Source organism: Saccopteryx leptura, chromosome 3 (assembly GCF_036850995.1).
Source record: "Saccopteryx leptura isolate mSacLep1 chromosome 3, mSacLep1_pri_phased_curated, whole genome shotgun sequence".
NCBI lineage: Eukaryota > Metazoa > Chordata > Mammalia > Chiroptera > Emballonuridae > Saccopteryx > Saccopteryx leptura.
The window spans coordinates 91,219,441-91,236,326 of NC_089505.1; the positions used below are offsets into that span (position 1 = coordinate 91,219,441).

General features: G+C 54.0%; 1 protein-coding gene across 1 annotated transcript in view; it reads left to right on the plus strand.

The window, feature by feature from the left end:
• The first annotated feature begins 689 nt into the window (after positions 1-689).
• DISP3 (dispatched RND transporter family member 3) overlaps positions 690-16,886 on the plus strand; it is a 42,808-nt gene continuing 26,611 nt past the window's right edge. Inside the window, exon 1 of the mRNA XM_066375068.1 lies at positions 690-886. The gene's annotated coding sequence lies outside the window, so the exon portion shown is untranslated. The remainder of the gene's footprint in view (positions 887-16,886) is intronic.

The window sequence follows — 16,886 nt, forward strand, 5'->3', positions numbered from 1 at the left end:
GATGAGAGAAACACGCCAGGCACTAGCCATGGCTCTCGCGTTTCTTCTCCTGTCATCCTCAGCCATGGGTATCAGGCCGAGACCGTGTGCTACAGCTGGAGGGATAATGGGTCCCAGGAGCTGGCATGGCTCTGGGCTCTGCCAGAGAGGTGAATGGAGCGGGAGGGAGGAAGGGACGGTGCCAGGAGCCTAGGCTTGGCAGCTCCCTCCAGAGGAGACCCGGGGATGCCCTAGAATGTCCAGGAGGCTGGTGACTTGCCAAGGCTGGGTGGACTAGGAGAGGAACCTAGAAAACTCAGAGGAGGGGTAGGGGGCCAGAGCTGGGCCATTTGCAGAGGAGCAAACTGACCCCCAGGGGTCGCTGCGCCTCTCGCAGCCCCGGCCCGCGGGCAGTGGAGCCCGGTTGTACCACCGCACGGCTCCCGCAGGGGGAGCGGCGGCTACGGCGGCGCCTGGCGGCGGGCTCCGGAGACAACATTACGCGGCGGAGCGCCGGCCTTTTCCGACCACTGACGCAAGGCCCGGCGGCGCAGAGGCCAGAGGCGCCAGTGGCTGGGGGTGGGGCGCGGCTTCAGAGCCAGCCCCGGGCACCCCCACGTCGCGTGGTAGAAGCCGGGACCCAAACAAAGGCGGGTGCCGAATAAAAGGCGGAGGCGCGGAGTGCTCCGGTGGCGCGCTGGGGACGAGAATCCGCACCAGGCTGTGCGCGGTCTGTGCGCTCTGGGGCAGAGCGCGAAACCCTGGCCTCTTGCAGCTCCGAAGAGCTTTTCTCTGCGATTTCCGCGAGGGAACAAGTCCGCACGGCTGAGTGGCCGCAGTCCCCGGACCCTCTGGCACGCCTCCCTCCCGCGCCCACGGCTCAGCCAGCTCAGCTTGGCCAGCCGAGGTGAGTGCGACGGCCGCTGGGCGCCATCCGGGTTTGGGCTGCGGGATACATTGCCCGGAGGAGCGGGGCAGGTCCTCTGCGCCATCCCTACCCCGGCCTGCGCAGCGCGGTGTGTGAAGTTCTGTCTAGCCAGCCCGGGATGCGGGCCTTGGAACCCACCACGCAGGGAAAGGCTGGTGGTGGACAGAGCCCAGAGCTTGCCCCCCGCGGCCGGTCACAGCTCCGCACCAGCTCCCAGCGGGCCCAAGGAGCCTCGATCTGTACGGGCCAGTTTGATGTCCAGAAACCGCGAGGCTTCCGACCACTAGCTCGCTGCTCGTCCCGGCGGTTGGATGACTTGAGTCCATAAAAGTTGAGCATCAGTCTGAACCCGCCCCATATCGGACTCTTGGCTGGGCTAGAGTCGAGGGAGGGAACAAAAAGGTTAATGACTTCCTCTCCATCTATTTCCCACCTTAACGCACTTATGCTCTCTGCGGGACATTTTCCCCGGAGTGCTGGGGCCCAGTTAACCTGGCTGCAGGTTCAGTTGGGCGCGCGGGAGCTCTGGGGCGAGACTGGGCGGGCGATGGAAGCCGAGTGCGAGAGGGTCCCCAGGCCCTGCCGAGAACGCAAGTGGGGATGGAGGTGGGGTGGGCAGCCGAGCAGTGGCGTCGCTGAGGATCGGGAAGATTTCTGGCGCGAGTGGTGCTGAGTCCCGTGAGTCAACCCTGCCTCTGGGAGAACTTTTCCCAACTGCCCCGGGGTGCGGGGGGGCGCAGCTAGGCTAAGAAGGGCCCCTCTCTGCTGTGGAAGCCAACATCGGCTCCCCGCAGTCCCTCATGGGACTGGGCGCAGATCCCCTCCACGACCTGGGTCAGCACCGCGGACAGCGCCTGGTGTGGGTCGATCTTGGCTACTCAAATTCCACAAACTCACTTGCACACTCACAGATCTACAGACCACCGGCAAACAGTTCCCGCACAGATTCATAGTCCACTCACGCAAATACACACCCACCCATAGTGCACACAATCCACACACAGAGGGGAAGAGCCACACGCACGTGGACAAGAACAGATCTTCCCACAAACACCAGCAATCAGAGTGGCATCTTCACTCCAGGTCCTGCTGTCTCTGGACACCTGAATAAGCCCCGGATTCCAGAGCTCACCTGGGGGTGCTCACAGGGATACCCAGTGACTCACAGAGCCTGCCCACCCTGCCCCCCACCACACACACACACACACACACACACACACACACATACACAGTCCTTCCCAGGAAGCAGAGGGTGGCTGAGCAGACAAACCCCCCACCCCAATGCAGATCTAGGCAGGAACCAGGGTATTTGCCAAATGGGGGGAGTAGGTTCTGGCCCAATGGAAGCTGTGGGCATAAAACTAGCCTTACAGAATCTTGGTTTTAGGCTCATAGTCCATTCCCGTTCTTCAGACCTTACTCCAGACCAATGTCCTTCCACAGCCAGAGTCTGTGCCCCCCCCCCCTGCATCATTCTTTGTTTGCACTTTCCATGTCTTTGTTTCCCTGCTCTGTTCTCCTCCCCCATGTTTATTTATCACACACCTACACACCTTTCTCTCACCCCCCACCCTTGCCTTTTTCAATTCCTCCTTCCCAGCTGCCTTCATTCTCTCCCCAACCAACTTTCCTTCAGTCAGTTTATACTCCCATGTGGGTATAGCTGGCACTTGGGGGAGCTGTCTCCATTCTCCTGATAGATTCTGCACCCCTACTCCTCTCTTTGGAAGTCTGACACACACACCCCTTTCCACTGATGGCCTCAGCAGCTTCTGGCCCCTCCCCAGGAAAATTTCCAGGGCCAGATGAACCAGAGTCTTCACAGTCTTTCCAAGGGGCCGGGATTTCACAGCAAGTGATCTCATCCCCACTTCCCTGGGGATCTGGCTGTTTGACGGGTGTGGTACCCATGCCCTGGCTTGCCCTTTGACACCTCTCCTGCTGCTGCCCTTCAAATCCGGAAACTAGGTTGAAGGAGGAAGAGTCTCAGTGTGATGCGGTGGAAGGAGCTCTGAAGTGCAAGTGGGGAGACCTGGGACCTCACCTCAGCTTGACCACAGGTCTGCTGTGTCCTTGGGTGAATTCCTGTCTCTGAGCCTCTGGCTTCCTGTCTGTACAAGAACAGGGCTGGTTTGAAAAAGAACAGGGCTGGTTGAGGTGACCTTCAAGGATCTCTTGTTTACCCTAATAATGTGGGACCTTGACTCTTTCATGAGTCTCTTAAGTGTGAATGGGATTGAAAATCACAGTTCTAACCCCAAACATTATGGTACCTTTCTCTTTCCTCAGACCACCAACCAATAGTAAAGTCATCCTGTCCCCTGAACAAGGGATGTTCAGATGATTTCCTTTATAGGACCGGAGATATCAAATAATTTTCTTGAGGTCACACAGCTGAAATGCAGTCTCCACTTGGCTCAGGCATTGATTCTACTGTCAGTATATACTCTGTATGGACCATTGCTTCTGCTGGTGGATGGCTGGTGAATGAATGAATGAATGAATGAATGAATGAATGAATGAACAAACGAACGAGTAGAGACCTAAGTCTGGATCTCCTGATCCCCAGAGCATTGGGATCATGATTTAGCCCTTTACTCTATAGTTTAGACATGTTTCCCTTGTCCCCCCTTCTCCCTTCCACTCTCCTGATCATTCAAAGGCAGATGAAGTTGTCTAAGACTCTTCCTCCCTTTAGGCCAACTCTGATTGTAAATGACTACAGAGAAGGGACTAGCTGAGAGCAGCTTAGAGTCCCTGCCTGGTGGGTAGCGGCTTGGCAATCAGCCCCAAGCCCCAAAGATGCAGTAGTAGGCTGGCCATGGGCAGCTGGCCACGATCTCAGGCTGGAGAGAAGACAGACACCACTACCACTTGGCTAAGCAGCCATTTCCCATGAGCTGAGTATTGCAAAAATCACCTTTCAGATGGACAAAGTGAGATGCTCACAGAAGAGATGGTTTCCCTAAGGGCACACAGCGAGCCCACTGTCGGTCATAAAAACAGGTACCAAAGAACGGGGGGGGGGGGGTTGACAATAGCCTCACTGGTCTTGATAATGGTGGTGGCATTATTTTATGACTGGAAGTCCAGTGACTGGCCTCTTTGGTTCCCGTTCTCCTCTCTGAAGTCGTTTCCCCAATCTGAACCTCTTGTAGTCCTCCCCCCACCCGACTATGGAGGAACTTAGGGGTAGGGCAGCGAGACAGGGGTGTCTGGTTGTCCGTCAGTCCCAGCTGAGGACGAGGGCTTGTCATCTGAAATCCTCCTCCTCCCCACCCTCTCCCACCGAGCACATCTCTGCCTGAGGAGCTGTGTCAGAGTCTGTCAAAACACCCTTCCTAGCTGGGTTCCAAATGCACAGCCCAGAGAAAATAAATAAAGAGCAGTGGTGGCCCGAAATAGACTCACAAATATGCATGTTTTCCAAAAGTCGCATTTCACGGGCAGACAGTGCAGCTTATGCTCCAGCTGCTCGACAAAGACCAGAGGCACAGACGCCTCTGGGACTGGTCCAGGGAAGGTGGGAGAACCGCCCCAGAGAGCTCACTCCTGCTTGGAAAAGCCAGCCAGCCACGCCCCTGCTCCTCACAGGGAGGTATGAGGTGGGAAATGTGCAGCGGACAAGGTTGAGGGCTTCGGTTCCTCTACCTTACAATGGGAACAGCAGGCTGGTGATAACAACTCCGAGAACAATAACCGTGCTTGTTGAGTGCTTACTATGTGGCATGTGCTAGACATTTACACATATCATCTCAACCTCACCACCATCCCATGGCATAGGGACTGCTATCCCCATTTAATATATGGGAACACTATGGTTCAGAGGAGTCCGGAGGTTTGCTCAAGGGCATGTAGCTAGAAGAGGCCAAGTTAGGATCAGATTTTGATCTGAATGAAGTAAAAGCCCCTATTTTGCCCAGTACTGTGTATTATTTCTCATATTCATTCATTCATTCATTTGTTCAGTAAATGTTTTTTTGTGAAGAAACCCATTTACATGATGGCTTTTAAAGAATGTAAATTCCTCTGCCTCCAAGGTCAGGGGTGAAGGGCAGTGCTGTTACCTGAGTTTAGCTCTGGTCATCTGTCATTGGCCCAAGAAGGGTACTCAAGACTTCTGAGCTCCAGCTGGAACTGGGTACCTCACCTCTGCATCTCGGGCTCGGTCCCTAACCATGAACTCCAGGAACTTGTTTACTTGGGGGATGGACTCATGCAGGAGCCCCACTGTGAGGGTTGGACTAGGAGAGATAATTTAACTCCGTAAGAGGTCAGGGCTGCTCAAGGCCTCTGCAGTTGGGGAATTGATTTCAGAAAGGGCAGGTGAGTTGCCCAGCATCTCTCAGCACGTTGGTGGCAGAGCCTGAAACCTCAGAGTCCCAGAATGACATGCCACGTAGCCAGGCTAGCCTCCCTTCGTGTATGCGAAGCATCCGAATGGCCCCAGCAAAGGGGGTTGAACCAATGCAGGCAGTAACCCTAACACTCTTCTTCCAAGCTCAGGGGAAACGCCATCAGCTTTTGCCACCCAGGTTCTCACCTCTACATCCCCCCAAAATCAAACCTGACCCTGGTGGCTTGCCCCAGGTGCCCACCTATTCATCATCATGAACAACACTAGCAAATACAGAACATTTGCCACGTGACAGGCACTGCTTAACGTATTTTAATTGCTGGGACCCCTACAACAGCCCAAAGGGTTCTTAATTCCACTTCGCAATTGAAGGACCCACTGGCCTAAAGTCACAGAGCTAGTAAAGAGGCAGGTGGGGCCCTGTGGAGCCCCTCCACTAGCAGGTTTACTCTGAGGGCAAGGACGGGGGTTTGGAAGCAAAGCTCAGGGAAGGAGGAGCCGACAGACGCCCGCAGGCTATTTTTATTACACCTCCGGGCCTTGTCACACATGCTGGCATTTGTGCGGGCAGAAGCTGTGTGTCTGCCAAAACCTGGAAGGAGGAAGCCCAGTGAAGGGTCCTGGGGCCAGCCCCTGGGGGACATAGGGTCTGGGTATTTCCCCTGAACTCAGCGGAGAGACCTCCCTAGGTATGTAGAACCCCAGGCATGCCCTTGACGTGGGCAGCTGCTTCCTCTCTTTGTCTCTCTCTCTGAGGGACGGATACTGTAGACCTGGACAATCTGGAAAGGGTCACTGGTGGCAGACTAGGGTCTTGTCTATGCAGTGAGCTTGACCACTGAGAACAAGGAGGTAGAAGGTACTATGGAAAGGATTGGTTTGGATTTAGATGGCGGAGGGAGTCATGCATGTCTCTTAGAGGGGGCGCTCTTTGGAACCAGGGAGTGATGTCCCAGGAAACAGTGTCCTGAGTCTTAAAAAGCCTTCTCCTTCACCCCCACCCCAGTGTCTGCCTGAGCAGCCCCTCGGCACCAGGCACTAGCCGTGCAGAAGTGGGCAAACCTCCGTTTCTGTCCTTGTAGAGCTCACCAGTCTCCCACCCCCGGCCCTGGTACCTCCTGCTGAGCAGAAGTGAGGGATGAGAAGGGATGGCTCGCCCAGGTCCCCCACCAGGAGTAGATGAAGGACCCATGTGTCCAAGGGACTCAGAGGACTTGATCCAGGAATGTGGTCATTCCAGGATCAGGAAGAAAGTTTCACAGGGGTGCTACCCGTAGCACACCTGGGAATTCTCCCCACTTGATGTCTAGATGGGAGAGGGGTGCAGCAGAGAGGACTCATTCCCACCCAGCCACCTGCCCGAAGCATCAGGCATACGTGCCGGCACCTGGACGACGTGTCCTTTGCCAAACTGTGTTAATGAAGGGGCCATGACTGCCAGCTGGAAGCCACTTCTGTCATGAAGGAGAATGTGGTAAGCTTCTTGTCTCTGGCAAAGGCAGCTCCAAAGGAGCTTGGAGTTGGAGCCGTTGGGGCCAGCTGGTATTCCTGTGATGTTCGGGGCGGGAGGTTATGTGTGTCCCCTCGCTGCGTTGGCCTTTGCACTGTCCCTGAGGATTTCTCACATTCTAACTGGGAGAGTTCTGCAGGGTGATCACCCAGAGGTAACGAAGATTGTAATAATGGCCAACATGTTTTGAATGTTTGCCACCTGCTAGGCCCTGGGCTTATAGCGTTACAGGTATTATCATTCCATCCTCATACCAGCCCTATGTGAGAGTTACCATTATTCTTCCATTCTGAGGGTGAGAAAGGAGAAACCTAGATAGCTGAACAGCTTGCTAGTGAGCAGTGGAGACAGGACTCAAACCCAAGCAAGCTACCCGGGGTGCCACCACCACAGCCACCATAGGACCACTGAAGCTCACACTGTGACCTTTATGTTCACTGGATTTGGGTCTTTAAACAGGAGCATGATTGAAACCAAAATACCTTTTGGATCTTCCAGTAATCTGGGGAATTAGTACGTGTGGACTTGAGCTGCATCCCAGTTGACAGGGTGACGTGAGTTGACCGTTGGCCTCTTGACTACCAAGCAACCAACAGGATCCCCTTTCAGATGTCCAGATGTGGGCAACATCTGGCAGACTGGCAGGACTTCCGGCGGTCATCCAGATGTTTCCCCGTGTCACACCATGTAGACACAGCTGGGACTTGCATCCCTCTGGACATGCTCGTATGTGGGAAACTCCTGGTTGGTAGCATTTGCTGGTTTTTTAAAGCATCATCTTGTAACTTCACAAAGGCAGGATGTTGTTGGCTTTGGTTCCTCTCTGCGATCCAGGCCTGAGAGACCTTAGGTTAAACTGGAGGGAACTCAGGCTTTGGGAAGGCGTCAGCAGGTGAAGGAGAATACCCCCTTTTTCCTTCTTCAGCCCAGGAAGCTGGGATGAGGCTGGCCAGCCAAGAGCATTGCAGGCAAGTAGCTGCTGCATGTTCCCTGCAAGAGCCGCTGACTTTCCGACCCCGTCCTCCAGAGGCTTTGAGCAGATGGTCCCAGAGTAACAGCCAGGAATTGGTGATGAAAAGAGACGTGTCAGCGAAGAGGCATTCTTGGGCATTAATGAGCATGAGAATAGATCTGGGGTGAGAAGGTTCACAAAGCCTTCGGGAGGAAGGGAGTTCAAGACATTGCAAAGTTAAGATAATGAAGATTTAACCGAGAGTCCTTTTTTTATATAGCCGGCACTAACCAGTGACTGAATGAAGACCATGAATGAATGACTAAGTGAATGAATGAATTAGTGAATGGGACTAATGGACTTTGACAGCCAGGGCTTTGATGGTGTGGGGAATGACCTGACTCTAAATACTGACAAAAAGAAGGATCCTGTTCTTGTCCCCCGGAACCCAGTGCAGCTCGGGGTACGGGAGAAATAGGCTGAATCCCTGAACCTTGCCTCCTCATTGTGCACCCCACCCCCCGTTCCTTTATGCAGGACCTCTGGGCACAGGGCTCTCTCTCCTGGCTCCTGGCCGGGGCAGGGTTGGAACCCAGGTGGCTGCAAAGCTGACGGAGCCTACAGCCTCTACACCCTGTGAAATTTCCAACCCTCTCTCTTCACCTTCCCATATTCTCCCCTAGTCCTACGTTACCCCATCTTCTCTCTGTCACTCTTCTGTGTCTGACCCTTTGGCCACCCCAAATGACAGAACTGGGAGGTACCTGGAAACTCATTGACTCCAGTTCTCCCGTTTGACAGAAAGGCAAACAGACCTAGGGTGGAGGAAAGACTTGCCCAAGGTCACAAGCAAAGGGTGGACAGGGTGGAAGATTGAGTAGGTTCCCACTAGACTTAGGATGACGCTGCACTACTGGGCAGGGCGGGGTAGACAGAAGGAGCCCGGGATTCCGGTGCCCAGGTGGCTTCCTTGGGTCTTTCCCGGCCTCTAGGGCCAGGGACAGCAGTTCTTAGTTCCTGGGGTCCTGAGTCTCCCACGCGTTACATGGGAAAGGCAGCGGCAGCCGAGTTAAGGGTACTTGGGGATCTGCTCTCCATCCCGGACCTTCTGTCGTGGCTGCTCAGCTCCAGCCCTCGACCCTGTCTCTGAAGGCAGTTGCACCGTCATGGAGGGCGGGCTGAGGCTGAGGGCCAGTCTTCGACACCCCCACCCTGGCAGGGGCCTCTGTGTTGGCCCCAGGTACAGAGGAACACTGAATGCACCTTCTAGAGACTCTCTTTCCCCTCTTTTCCCTCTATAAACCTGAGCTGTCAATCAACAGTATAGCCAGAAAGCCCTTCCCAAGCCACTAACCTGTGCAGGCACTGAAGGTGCATTTCTACCTGGACACCCAAGATGGTGAAGTTGGGTGTCAGTTCCTGATGCTTCTTTTCCCCCCTTCCCTGGAACCTGCCACACAGCCAGGGCTGTGCCTAGACTGTGGCCAGAATGACTGTGGGGGCAGACACTGAGAGTGTGTGTGTGTACACGTGTGTGCGCGTATGCATGCGTGTGCACCTGTAAGGTTTGAGAGGGCTGGCTCTAGAACTCAGGAAGTTTTCAAACATGTAAGACTCGAATAAAATCTAATATAGTGAGAAGAGTACTGAGCTGATCAGAAATCAGCTTCCGATAAAGCAGCTTCCCTTTCCTTCTCTTAGCTTCAGTTTTCTTGTTTGCAAATGGGAAATAATTCCTAAGACTAGAAGACCTATAGGAAGATCTACAAGCTGTAAGGTGCTACATAGATGCAGTATCACCCAACCGCTCTGTCCTCCGACTGAGGACAGGAGGAGAAATGGCTCCGTCTTGGGGACACGAGGGCCCGAGCAGCCTCCAGCATCTCCTGGCCGTGCTTTTCATCTGGGGCCAGCCTCCCCGGCCCTCCACAAGTCCAGGCAGTGGGGGATGAGGGAGCCCCAAGTTCTCAGAGGGGGAGATTTGCCCTAAGCCTTCTCACTTTCTTTCTAGGCAGTGAGGCTGGGGGTACAGTCTCTCCCCAGATCGCCTCCCCAAACCAGTCGTGGTAGCCCTGTGGGGGGCTTGATCATTTTGCATTGTGTGCCTTTTTATCTTTTAGCTTCCAGTTTACCCTCAAGCTTCTCTTTCCTGGTAGGGAACCCAGGAAAGTCTTGCAACATCCCTGGACCCTTAGATATGGTCTGGGTGTGCTCTGGGGAGGAGAGGGATAGTGCTCTCTGTAGCTTTCTCCTGAGCTAAGAACTGGCAGGTGGTCACCTGCCGTGTCCCAGCGAAGCTGATGGTGTTCAGAACATACTATTCGGTGGTTCCTGACACTTGAAATGACGATACAGCAGGACCTACCTACCCTGTGTGCCCCCACCCCCAGCTGTATAATAATTTCTGACTGGGGATGAAGGGGATCCCTCTTTAGAGAGCATCAGTTCCCAGATGGGGGACCATCCATCCAGAGATGTTAAGTGACTTGCTCTCGGTCACACAGCCGGATGGTGGCAGAGCAGGTCCCCGTGTGCTGCCCCTGGTCCTCATCCCTTGCCTTGGCCTCCTCCCTTGCCCCTGGGCTTGAGTGCTCAGGAAGAGCTGGCCGAGTTGAGAGGCAGAGATGCCAGGGGAATTGTTTTACATACTTGTTAATCGGGTCTCAGAGAGAGAAAGCCCCGAGCTCATCAACCAGGAAGGAATCCAATTTGGCTTTTATGACCACAGTTATTGGTCTTATTTTGCAGGGATCTTTTTATTTTTTATTAATGCAGTGATCGGGGCTGGAGAGCTGACTGGCTCATGGGCCCAGTGGGTCCTCTGGGCTCATATGGAACTCCAGCCAGCAGCCAGGACTTAGGAGTGGAGGAGAGGGGGTGGGAGGGGGGGCGGCCTGGACATGTTGGCCACAGCATTCAGTGAAGGTTTTCAGGAACCTTCTGACCCTTCAGACAAGGGTATTTGAGGGGCTGGCTGTGTTTCACAGGTTCTATGTGTTGATGGTTTTATTAAGATTTTATTGCCTTTTCCACAGAGACACAAGGCAGCTTGGTGGGTGCCAGGAGCCAGGTCCAGTGGGTCTGGGGGGGGCGGGCAAAATTGATAGAGTGCTCAGTGCTGGGTGGGCACAGAGCAGTGCTCAGTGGATGGGTAGCTCCCGCACAAGTCCCTGGCATGGGGCCTGGCAGGTGGTGAGCCCTGTGGCTTTCTCTTTCTTCACTGCCTGGTCCCACCAGGAGGAGCTGGTTGGCAGATCTGGGTGGCCTGTTTGCATGTCCATCCTTGCACCCCCCACACCCTGAACATCAAGTTCTGTTCCTGGCCCAAATGTCATCATTTCTCCCTCCCTGTGGTGGGAAGAAGAGCTGCTTCAAGGAATGAGCCCAGGACACAGACACAGGAGGCTGAATCTGTCCCCAACACCAGGGCGCAGCACATGTGAGCCCCAGTGCGGGGAAGGGCCAAGGTTAGATCGTCTGTGAGAGCAAGCCCCTGGGAACTGGGGAGAATGGAACCAAACCACCTGCAGCAGAATTACCTGGGGAGATGGCGTAAATACAGATTCCTGCCCCCACCCTCACCCCGCACCGAGTCTGATTGGCTAGATCTGGTGTCTGGTCCAGGAGTTTACACTTTAACAAGTAGGCCAGTGACTGATCCACATTCAAGTCTGGGGGCTGATGGGGTGGAGGAGAGTCAGCTCTGGCCGGCTTGCAGACCTGCCATGCACTGGGGCCAGATTTGGGCCTCTTCCCAACTGCAAAGCTCATAATGATCATATTAGGTGCTGTGACTCAGCAGGCAGGGTACCACATCCCCATTTTACAGCTGTAGAAACTGAGACTTGTCCAAGACACCCAGCTAGTGGCAGAGCCAGGGTTTGAAGCCAGGTCAGTCTGCCTGCAAAATCCATGTTAGCTCCCTCCTCCCGGCCCCTAAAATCAGGCCCTGTGCTCTCAGTACCTGAGAGATATCCTCTGAGTGTCAGGGGACCGGTTCTGTTCCCCTGAGCCCACTAGCCAGAGAACACATGGAACAGGGGACAGTGACAGTGGCTGTTGTGACCATGAATATTGGCTCCTCTGGTGCCAGCTGGGACCGCTCCCTGGGTGATATATTGACGGGAGCAAAGCTTGTTTGCCTGATATATATGGAGCTCTCAGGCTTACGAGTCAGTGCCCACGGCTTCCTCACCAGCTGTCAGCCCAGGGCAGCCAGCTGTCCTTTTGACACTCTGTCCCCACAGCCTGCGCTCCGTGGAGCAATAAGGGCCCCGGGCAGGACCACTGCACTACAGAGCCCCAGTCCAACTCCCTCTTCTCCCCACCTCCACCCAGGTTCCCAACAAAGAAGCCTGGATTCTCTCTGGCAGGGAGGCGGCCCTCTGAATTCCCGCCCTCTGCTGGCAGATTCTGCTGGCATGGATTCCTGGGGGTGAGGGGGCCAGATCTGCTGGGTTGGGGGCAGGGGGCAGGTGTCGGCCTTAGCTTCAGCCACAGGCCAGGTTTTCTCAGGACTGGGGAGGGGGAGGGGTGGCTGATTTAGGATCTAGCTGGGGAAGGGCTCAGGCATGTGCTGACCAGTCACCTGGCCACACCCTTTCCTCTACAGCAGTGGTCCCCAACCCTCGGGCTGCAGACTGGTACCTGTCCGTGGGCCATTTGGTACCGGTCCGCAGAGAAAGAATAAATTACTTACATTATTTTCGTTTTATTTATATTTAAGTCTGAACGATGTTTTATTTTTAAAAAATGACCAGATTCCCTCTGTTACATCCGTCTAAGACTCACTCTTGACACTTGTCTCGGTTATGTGATACATTTATCCGTTCTACCCTAAAGGCCGGTCCGTGAAAATATTTTCTGACATTAAACTGGTCCGTGGCCCAAAAAAGGTTGGGGACCACTGCTCTACAGGGCATTTCCTGGCTCTGTTGCCATTTTCATTTGAGATTCTAGATGGAACTTGGGGCTTCTTGAGATAAAACTTTAGGAGGATCCTTGGATCCAGCTGCTGAGGGGAGGGCTCCTGCTTTACCCCCACTTTCCCTCTGGGACACTTTATGCCCTGTTGTCTTGGGGTTCTCCACAGAGTCAGAACCAATAGCATGTAGTCAGATGGATGGATGACTAGATAGACAGATCACATGATTGCGGAGGATGCGATGTCCAAGCTCTGCAGTGGGCAGTTTGGAGAGCCAGGAGAGCCGACCGGCTAGCCACGGGCTGTGTCCGAAGGCCTGACCACCAGGGGAGCTGGTGGTGCAAGTTTCTGTTGGAAGGCCAGCGAGCACCCAGGAAGAGCCGACGCTTCAGTCCGAGTCTGAAGGCTGGCCGAGAGCCATGTCCCAGCTCCGGCAGTCAGCAGAAAGTTCCCTCTTCCCCAGCCTTTTCGTTCTGTTCAAGCCTTCAATTCATTGGAGGAGACCCACCCACACTAGGGAGGACAAGCTGCTTTACTCCCTTTGTACACCCAGAATCGCGTTTAGTCAAACGCCTGGGCACCCCTGGCCTAGTCACCGTGACACGCAGAATTAATCATCACACCCATGCTGCCACAGGAGGGCAGGAAGGCCAGGCTTCTGAAACTGGCAGGGACTTCCTTTGTGCCATGCCCCGAGCTGCCGCCTACTGAAAGCAGAACTGCCCAGACCTGAGTGGTTTCAGGTCCTATGGGGATGATGCAGGTTTGCTAAAGAGCAGTGGCTTTCTCCAGCGAGTTCTGGAGAGTACTCGACTCTTGGAGAACTCAAGGGCTGCCCAGAATGGCAAAAAGAGCATGGGCTTCAGAAAAAGTAGGCCTGAGGTTCAAATGCTAGCTCCACCCCTATGAGCTGTGTGACCACAAGGAAGTCACTTAACCTCTCTGATTGTTTATTCCTCTGTAAAATGGGGATGCTCATAATGCTGCCTTCCAGGGCTGACATCAGTAAGAGAGAAGGTAGGGAGAGCACTTGCACATGGTGGACACACGGCTGATTTCTATGTTACAATTCTTTTAAAGGGCGTCAGAGTTTCTGCATTGTGCTTTTGGCTTCACCCCATCTGTGTGATTTTGCCCTAGATTTCCCACCATGTCTTCAATGCCTCTGCAGCCTCCCAGGTAGAGGTTGAATGCTCAGGTCTCTGAGAAGAACTTGGGACCCTGGATGGAAGGCACTTCACTGGGTTATCTGAGTAGTGGCAGACCCTCGAAAGATGGGGGCCGAGGCCTTAGGACAGTGACGCCTAGGAGGGACAGAGCTGGCCTCTTCCCATTCCTGCCTTCTCCACCTCAGATGAGCTGATTCACCACCAGGGCAGACCCATAACCAGAAAGCAGGCAAGGACACCATGTCCCATGTCCCCACTTTAGCAGATTAGGGGTACATGGACCCATTCAGATCAAAATATCTCATTCTGAACCTCTGCCTAAATGTCTCAGCCCAAGGGCAGAAGAATCAGAGACCCTGAGATGTTTCCCAGGAGCAGAACTGAACCAGGGAGGCAAAATATCTCGAGACAGGAAGAAAAAGCTGATTAGCTCCTAATTGCCATTAAATTATATATACATATACGTATTTTAAGTCGAATCTGCATGACTAATGTGATTTTTTTTATTACATTTTAATAGCCGGGCTGGGACGGAGGAATAAATAAGGAAGGGCTCTGTCACCCTTCACTCAGCAAGAGGAAAGTTGTCAACAGGGCTGCAGGCAGGCTGTTGTGTGGGGCCACATCCTCGGGGACACCCTAGAAAGAACGAGGCACGCTGGGAAGCTGAGGGTGTCTTGGAGGCCACACCACCTCCTACCAAAGCCCCGTTGTGGGCAGATGGGAAAGTCCGCCTGGCTTGTGACTTGAAGCATGCCTTCCTTCTTAGACCTTAGAAAACCTTCCCCTGGGGGTGGTGAACGCGCTCTACGATATTCAGATGATGGATTATCAAATTCTACATCTGAAATCTATAGAATTAACCGCAGGGTCTCAGTTTCCCCATCTGTAAAATGGAGCTGGACTGGATCTGCGCTGATGTCTCTCCTGGGTCTGGTGGCTGTGATCTGCTTCCTGCTCATGGTGAAGACCTCGCTGTCCATCAAGGTAGCGGGAGATCCCACACTCAGGCACCCATCTGGCATTTGCCATCTCGCTCTCTCCCCGGGTCCTCCTGCTTCCCGGCCAGTCCCTCCTGCTGCCACCTGAGCCTCCTGCCTGTTTTGTCTCCAGGGAGGTCGAACCCCCTCCCGTGCCTATTCTAGGAACTCCTCAAAGAGTTGAAGGCTTTTTAGCAACATCTCTTCCACACACAGGCATATACTTTCTATTTTTAAATAACATTTATTTCTGATTCTAAAACTAAGCCTGTACCTGATTATTGCAGAAGAAGTGGAAATAGACACGTATAAAGGAGGAAATAAAAATCACCCGCAATCCTCCCAGAGAGAACCACTGGATTCTTTTAAATTAATGGATTTTTTAAATGCATATATAGGTGGGTTTATATATTGTTATAAAATTGGGATTATGCTGCAAATATGACTTTTGAGTTGCCCAAGCCTGGCCCTTGAAACTGGGCCAGGTTCTTCCTTCTGAGGTCCCCCAGGGTCTGCGGTTCCCCGTTAGGCAGCTGCACCACTGCTTTTCCCAAGGGGAGGGGACCTTGTTCTCTAGATGCGTGTCCGCCTTGGTGCACGGGCCCCCGGGAGACCTGGAGTTTAATTTTGACCACCTCTGAGTGTGTGTGTGAGACAGAGGCAGAGGGACAGACGGCAAGAGAAGACAAATGTCAGTCACTGAACAGAAGCCTACGCCATGGTTCCACCCTAATAGGGGAGCATAAGGCACGATAGTCCCTTGTGATCAGTCCTACTTTGGGCTCCTTGTCTGAGCCAATGACAGCCACCCTAAGCTCCTTCCCAGGAGCAGCTGGAGCTCCTCGGTAATCTAATCAATTCTGGTGGTTTGAGAAAGGAAAACAAATTAGAGATTTGCAGCCCCTCCTGGGGAGGGGCCTGAGGGGGTGGTTGTCTGTGGAGGCGCCACAGTCAGACCCCGCCCACCAGCCGGGCCTTCCTCCCACAGTCAGACCCCGCCCACCAGCCGGACCTTCCTCCCTTTGGTGGGGTCCCTCAGACAACACCCACCCTCCTCCATCAGCAGACAGGGGCCTATTGGAGATACTGGGGCATCACAGCTGAAGGGACCTGGACTTTTACCCGAAGGGGATACAGGACCCTAAGAGGGAACAGGACATGCCCAAGGCCACACAGAAAGTTGGTGGCTGAGCCAGGTCTCAAGCCATGTTGCTTGACCATCAGACTGGTGTGATAGTCCACATGGCAACTTTGCTTTTCAGGGGTGGAGGGAGAAGCTGGGCATGTGGGTGGGTGGGGTACAGAATGAGAGACAAAGAAGCCAAGTTTACTTCCTGCTTGTCCATTTCATACTCGTCAGAATCCAGACAGAAGCAACCATATTCTGCAGTCCCCTTGCATCGTTTGGTGACTGTCTCTGAACAGGGGAGAGTGCTAACATATATCTCAAGATTCTTCAGAGATTCTGTTTCCTTCACTCAACAACTACCTTCTAAGCGCTGACCCCTCCCCCCCCCCCCCCCCAGATTATTTTAGGCCATGGGAACCCAGCAGGGAATGTGACAACCAAGTCCCAGCTCCCTTGGAGTTCATGTCCTCCTGGCTGTTGGGGCTCTCGCTGGAAGGCAGAACGGCTGTGCCCAATTTTCTGGCCTCTTAAATCCAGCAAATGCTGTTCCTGGGGCATGGAGTCACACATAGGGGACAGGGCTCCGCTACAATTGTTAGTTACTACCACTACATAACAACCATCCTAACACAGCAATGTATGACAACCAGTACATCATGTGCGCGGACTCTGTCAGTCAAGACAGCGCACACAGTGAGGGGCTTGGCTCTACCCCATGCCATCTGGGCACCAGCTGGGAAGACTAGAAGATTGGGGGTTACTCCATGACCAGGGGCCAGAATCATCTGAAGGCGTCTTCACTCACAGGTCGGGTGGTTGATGGTGGCTGTCAGCTGGGATGTCAGCAGAGCTCCTCCATGTGGTCTCTGTGGGCTGGTTTGTGCTTCCTCTTAGCAGGGTGGCTGGGTTCCAGGGATAAGTGTCCCAGGAGAGCCAGGCAGTGGCTGCATCTCCCTTT